This window comes from Leptinotarsa decemlineata, unplaced genomic scaffold, assembly GCF_025532065.1.
Source record: "Leptinotarsa decemlineata unplaced genomic scaffold, Ldec_3_MD MMD2_tig00000251_RagTag_RagTag, whole genome shotgun sequence".
Taxonomy (NCBI): domain Eukaryota; kingdom Metazoa; phylum Arthropoda; class Insecta; order Coleoptera; family Chrysomelidae; genus Leptinotarsa; species Leptinotarsa decemlineata.
In genome coordinates this window covers 3,399,047-3,406,812 of record NW_027412547.1, presented here as the reverse complement: position 1 = coordinate 3,406,812, position 7,766 = coordinate 3,399,047, and positions in this window count along the sequence as shown.

Genomic DNA, 7,766 nt, shown 5'->3' with positions numbered 1-7,766 from the left:
TGAAAATGTCCTTATAGGACGAAACTGCAGTAATGTTAGTTACAAATAAAAGTGGTAACAAACATAGAAAGTTTCAATTCTCTTTTCTAACGTAACTGAAGTTGTTTCAGTTAGTTGTAAGTAACTTTACTGCATTTTCATCCTATAAGGACAGTTTCAAACTTATTCATTAAAAGTTTAACGTATAAGTTTGAAAATGTCCTTATAGGACGAAACTGCAGTAACGTTAGTTACAAATAAAAGTGGTAACAAACATAGAAAGTTTCAATTCTCTTTTCTAACGTAACTAATGTTACTGCAGTTGTTGCATTTAGTTGTAACTGACGTTACTGCATTTTCATCCTATAAGGACAGTTTCAAACTTATTCATTAAAAGTTTAATGTATAAGTTTGAAAATGTCCTTATAGGACGAAACTGCAGTAACGTTAGTTACAAATAAAAGTGGTAACAAACATAGAAAGTTTCAATTCTCTTTTCTAACGTAACTAATGTTACTGCAGTTGTTGCATTTAGTTGTAACTGACGTTACTGCATTTTCATCCTATAAGGACAGTTTCAAACTTATTCATTAAAAGTTTAATGTATAAGTTTGAAAATGTCCTTATAGGACATTGAAAGTTTAATGTATAAGTTTGAAAATGTCCTTATAGGACGAAACTGCAGTAACGTTAGTTACAAATAAAAGTGGTAACAAACATAGAAAGTTTCAATTCTCTTTTCTAACTTAACTAATGTTACTGCAGTTGTTGCATTTAGTTGTAACTGACATTACTGCATTTTCATCCTATAAGGACAGTTTCAAACTTATTCTTTAAAAGTTTAATGTATAAGTTTGAAAATGTCCTTATAGGACATTAAAAGTTTAATGTATAAGTTTGAAAATGTCCTTATAAGACGAAACTGCAGTAACGATAGTTACAAATAAGAGTGGTAACAAACATAGAAAGTTTCACTTCTCTTTTGTAACTTAACTGCTGTTGTTTCAGTTAGTTGTAAGTAACGTTACTGCATTTTCATCCTATAAGGACAGTTTCAAACGTATACAATAAACTTTTAATGTCCTATAAGGACATTTGCAAACTTATACATCAAACTACAGGACGAAACTGCAGTAACGTTAGTAGTAACGTTAGTAGTAACGTTAGTTACTGCAGTTGTTGCTGTTAGTTGCAGTTATACATCAAACTTTTAATGTATAAGTTTGAAAATGTCCTTATAGAACAACTGCAGTAACGATAGTTACAAATAAACTGCAGTAACGTTAGTTACAAATAAACGTAACTAACGTTACTGCATTTAGTTGTAACAAACGTTACTGCATTTTCATCCTATAAGGACAGTTTCAAACGTATACATTAATGTATAATGTATACAGTTTAATGTATACATTTGAAAATGTACTTATAGGACAGCAACAACTGCAGTAACGTTAGTTACTGCAACAACAACAGTTACAGCAACAACTGCAGTAACGTTAGTTACTGCAGTTGTTGCTGTTAGTTGCAGTTATACATTAAACTTTTAATGTATAAGTTTGAAAATGTCCTTATAGGACGAAACCACAGTAACGTTAGTTATAAATAAAAGTAACAAACATGGAAAGTTTCAATTCTCTTTTCTAACGTAACTAACATTACTGCAGTTAGTTGTAACTAACTTCCTGTCCTGTAAGGACAGTTTCTAACTTATACATTAAAAGGACATTTTCAAACTTATACATTAAAAGTTTAATGTATAAGTTGGAAAATGTCCTTTTAGGACGAAACTGCAGTAATTTTGGTTACAAATAAGAGTGGTAAAAACCTAGAAAGTCAATTCTCTTTTCATTATGATTTCCTACCAGCAACGGCTACATCCATCGATTTATTGAAATTCTAAGGTATTTTCACAATTTTCAGCAAAAGTAACCCTGAATTTATTAAAAAATGAATTTTGCAAACACCTGCTTGTCACACTATTTATTTTTCATTCAGGAATTTTCTACAGTATTACAAATATCTCGTTTTGAAATATTGAATACGATTATATATTATGAATTCTCAGCTTGGACGACTTTTGTAAGACTCATTTTAATATCATTCATTTTAAACATTCATTTTCTTAAAAGTTAGTGTTTTCTGGGATGTTGACTTGGAAATCTTGAAAAGTCGTATGAAAACATATAGCTTGTCGAGCTTCTGACGGATAAATTAATTGTGCCTCATTGAATAAAAGTGCCGCACTGATTGCCTTTTTACATTTCCAATTGAAAACTGCTTTCGAGTACCTGAAAAATTATCTCAATTTTGAAAAACATAACTTGAATAAGTTGGTTATTTTGTAATTTATGATCACACATGTGATTTAAATTAGGTAGGACGAAATTTGTCTTCATATTTATTTTATAAATTTTCATAAAAAAATCACTCTAAATATTTACCTAGTAGCAGCTAAGTCTATTCGACTGCACTGCAACCCCCGAGGTTTTATTGTGGCTCATATCTATTCAAACTAGACAAAATAAATCAAGTTTCTTAATGAAGCCAATTATTTCATTTGATAAGTAATCTTTCAGGTTAGCTGGTAACAGCAGGACCCTGCCAAAAGCTGGAAATTTGATCCTGTTCACGGTGGGGCAGGCACAAGGTATGTGTTTTGCTACCGTGGCCTGAATTTCCTGGTGAATAATAATTCCCTCAAAGTTTTCAAACCATGGTACGTTTTCCTTTAGTGATAGTAAGAACCTCCTAGGTTTTTCAAGAGTTGGAGAACTGAGGATCTCTTGGTCCAATGTTTCAGAGAAAACGGTTAGAGTCAGCTCAAAAGCTAGAGAACTGAGAAGCTGTCTCTCATGATCCTCAGTTACAGGAAGGGCAGATATGTCTCCTAGTGACCTTTTCACCTTCCTGGAAAGGGCAGGATGGACGATGACCTAGAAGGACAACTTGGGAGGATGTACAATGGGTCACATGTGGCCTAAGTGCTGTGGATCTACACTCACCCTCTCTAGTCTTCAGATTTAGAGACATAGGAAGGGCACTTGAGGTCGTTTAGTTGACGTCCACCTCCGTAGACTATGTGCAGGACTTGCTTAAGGGCAGATTAGTTCCTTCTACAAATCAGATTCTGCTTCTTATTGTTCAAGAATTAGGTGCGAAGCAGATTCTTGAAATATACTATAACTGGGTGGGTGGTGAACTGCTTACTGGCTGCATCACCAAGCGTCCTAGGTTTGTTCAAGAGTATGAGAACTGAAAAGCTCTTCGTCTTGTTTCTTTGTTACAGGGAGGACAGTTGGGGTGTTTATTCGACTCAAGTCATTCACAGGACCTGCTCAGGGGTTGACTATATCCTCTACTGATGGTTCAAAATTGAGGGTTGAAGAAAAAGAAAGCATATTAGTTGAAATTAGAAGAAAAAACAACAATGGACCCATCATATGTATAATTGAAAATGTTCATGTTCCACAACTAAAATGCAGTATATCTTCTGCTAGTGCCGTTGCTAATGAAGCCTTTACAGTAGTTGCAGACAAAAATAAATCAAGACTATACTATTGAGTATGAACGCGAGGAAATTTTTCCAAACTTAAAATGGAACTTCAAAGATGACATGGTATATACTGGATCAGAAGAAAAGAAGTATTTGCAAAATTGCAGAAGTTATTGGTTCATCAAAATGTTAATCAATGCTGGAAATGTTTGACAAGTTACAGAATTGATTCAGGTGAAATCAAAGAATTGCAGTATGAATCTTGTACTCATGGAAAACAAACCAGAAATATGTTTCCTGAATCTACGACGGTAACCTCTAAAACCGGAGAAATGATCCATGTCGACATCAGAGTCCACATGGAAGTGAAATCAATTGGCGACTCTTTTTTTTTGTTCCCTAGGGAGCTGTCTGACTTGTCCATTTAGTCCAAGTCTCCAGAAAACACTGCAGCCTCTTGGGCTTATTGCGTTTATTCTCCCATCGTCTCATGACACCCATTCCATCAGTCTCGTTCCCTGTACTAGTTTGTACAGGTTTCATGTTGGATGTTCATCATATCCTTCTGGACGTAATTTTGTACATCCATATATTGCCTGCCTCCTGTGATTTGAGTGCCTCACATTTGCATAAGATGTGTAGAGCTGTTTCTATCCCTTCGTTGCATAATCTGCAGCTGAGGTCTTCGTTGCACAGCCCTATTTTATTCAGGTGTCCTCTAAGCGGGCAATGACCGGTATTGAAGTAGTTCTTCGGTTCATTAATCAGACGGTTCCCTAATAAAGGTTCTACTGTGTTTATTGCCACGTACTTTTGTCCAGTACTCTGTGTGCTTCTTATTGATCCATGTCCTAATCTGGTTTCGTACCAATGATTTTGGTACCCCCAGAGCTGGTTCAGGACCTATATATGAAGTTGATGATCCGCGTCTAGCGCATTCATCAGCTTTATCATTACCTGTGATTCCTGAATGCCCTGGCACCCAGTACAAAGTTAATTTGTTCCTGTCAAGTTCATTCAGTTCTTCATGGCATTCCCAGACCAGTTTTGATGTTACCTTCGGGTTTGTCAGAGCCCCTAGTGCGCTCTTGCTGTCTGTAAAAATATTGATCAGCTAATTTCTTTGAGGTCTCAATTTAATAAGCCTTGCACACTGCAAGATACCATACACTTCCGCCTGAAAGAAGGATGTGTATAGTCCTAGCGGATAGCTGTAGTTTAGATTTCTATCCGCTCGGTATATTCCACCTCCCGTTCCATGTTTGGTCTTCGATCCATCTGTTTTTTTCAAACTGTTTTCGGGATGACTAATCGTCGTCCACTCTTCACGGCTTATGGTTTTGGTCGTGAAGTTTGTGTTGAAGGTGTACTTCGGTGTCATGTGGTCCGTGCACATATTAAATATGTGCTCCTCCACATGTTCCGAAATTTTTGTTCGGTCCGATCTTTTGTAGTTCGGTGAGTTTTCCAGTCTGAATTGGCCCATTCTGGCCTCCTCCATTATCACATGTAAAGGAGGTAGATTCAAGAGTGTCTCCAATGCAGCTGTTGGCGACTCAGTTTATTTCCTCTTATTGTGATAGTGACAGAAGTTCTGAATTTATTGTTACGTTTTTCCCCGTGGGTTGACCAATAATTGAATATACTGAACAATAATCAAACTTAACGTTATTTTACTTTTAAATACAACAAAAAATATCGCCTTTCTAGATCGCTCTGCGTACCGCACTGTAACTTCCACTTGACTGTGTCGATAGGCGAGTGGGTGGCGCTTATATTTGGCAATCGAAGGCGCTAGAAAATTCTTCGGAATTCTATGGAAGCGGCTCGAACATCGAATATCCGCGAAACATCGGGAGCGTTATTCTCGAAGCAACGTCACGTCTGGAACGGCCTCGCTGGAGCATGTCGAGTTGGGCATGACCTTGGTCACGTAATAATTGAATTAAGGCAACCAGCGGCGGCCGGCGTTACTTTCTTTAGGGCATGATTTACATTATAGACAAACAAAAATAGACCAGGTGTTGAGAGATGAGAACTTTAGTTGAAGAAGCCAGGACTTTAATTGATTTGAACAATTACTTGACAAGTTCAATACATCAACTTGCAAGTCAGTAAATTCACCCAGACCAACAAAAGCCAGAGAAAGATTACTGACTTTGTCATCAGTGAGTCGACCGGATACATTTGCGGTCAACAAACTGAGCAGATATGAAGAAAGCCCACAACCAGAAATTCTACATCTGGGTTTGTGATGTTTTTCAAAGGAACGCCTATCAGATGGTATTCGGGGGTGAAATGAAAACAGTGGAAGAAACCACCGGACTGAGAAGTTAATGGGAGAATGGCACATCTCGTAACTTGATTCTCAACATTACTCCCATCGCGCCTAATCTTGTTTTCTTCCTACGAGAAAAACGATTTGGTATTCTCAGAGGTATGCAAACGATTGGAATCATTGGGGGAGAAATATACACTTGCTTATATCCATTTAATATGAACATTCCTAAGGGGCGCCTGATATACTATCCTATGTCGGTTTTTGTATTCGTCTTTGGTTTTGTAAAAGTTTCTTGTAAAAGAATTTGAATCACTTTCACAGCTTATATCATAATCAAAATATAGAGCTCTTGTAGTTTTTATCATTTTTGTATCTGCTGTAAAATGTAAATGTGTAGACAATCTTGCCAAAAATATACTAAAAGATTATTTGCCGAAAACCAAGATCTAGCCTCTGGAAATGTCTATCAAAAATCATCAAAATGTTCACATTGTCAAAGCAGTTATTTCGGATTTTTTTCAGAAAGGCTGGAAGCAGATATTACTTATCTAGAGTATCTCTCATAAGATGGAGGTTTGTAGATAATTCACGGAATATTTCATTGTCTAAAAAGGTGTTGACAGATTTCAAATCAATGAATAGAAAATGAATGAAATATCAAACTTTTTTTTTCTGATTGATTCGGCCGTTACTTGAAAGTTTGTAGAGATCTAATCCTAAGGTGTAGTTTATGAAATTAAACATATTGAAAAATCAGAATGACAATAGTGAAATTTCAATAATCTAATATATAAAAATGGATGTTTGTTGGTTGGTAAGTGATAAACTTCTACTATAAGTCTTCTACATCGCTCAACCGATCGTGATGAAACTTGACATGTATAAGTAATTTTTCATTGGGGAAGGTTTTTAGGCTATTAATTTTTCTGCAACTCGCCACTAGATGGCGCTGTAGAACAATTTTTGAAAGCACTGTTCTATAACGCTGCGCACGCCTAAGTTCGTTGATTCTGTCAAAACATTGGAATAGCAGCGATACAGCAACATAGTACCAACTAAAATAATAAAAATTAAATTCGAATAGAATGATATGAAAAAACTGAAGTGAGACCTTAATTTTCCAGGTATTGCTTGCCACTGGAATACTATAGGTACTACATTTTCTGTTATTAAATGAAATGAAATAATAAATATTTATTGAACCAAATTGAAATGATCCAATCAATAGGCTATCAACGGATGTTGGTATAGGAATGCTTTGGGTGGGTTGTGAGTAGGATTATTAGTATGGTGTATCTTTGTTATTTTTTGTAGAGATGTAGTTTCTGCAACCCTAAGATTATTTAAGGCTGTGTTCTTGCAATGGGGAATGTTCCTCAATTTGGGTTATTACAGCAAATGCAAGTTTGAACAAAATAAAGTTGAGTTTAATTCATGAGTTTTTCAAATTCACTTCGAAAAGTATTCAAATTGACGTTTCAAATGTTGAGTTTTAATTTTTAAAGAAATTTGTTTCTAATTCACATATTGGAAACAGCGCCTATATCAAGTTGAAATAATCTATACATACCTAGATATTCTACTTTAAAAAAAGAAAAAGTATCTTTATAAATCAACAATTAAGGCAAAATATAAATTATAGTTCAATACCACCTCCACAAGCCACATAAACAACAGTTGTTTCTTATAAATTGCAATAGTTTCTTGGCAATCCAAAAGATAGACTAGAAAACACAGAAAGGTCGGGGATTTACGAAATCAGTTGTCAAGATTGCAACAGCAAATACATCAGCCAGAGCCGACAAGCGATTAAAACCCGCTTCAAGGAGCATTGTGCACACATGAAATACAGAAGGATAGAAAAATCCAGTGTCGCCCAACATGCTCTAGACAAGGACCACAGAATTGGTGAAAACAATCTGAAATTGATTAAGCATGTGCATGACACCAGGCTACTCGATGCATGTGAGAGTCTAGAAATAGCAAAATGTAAGAACAGCATCAATGGCGATA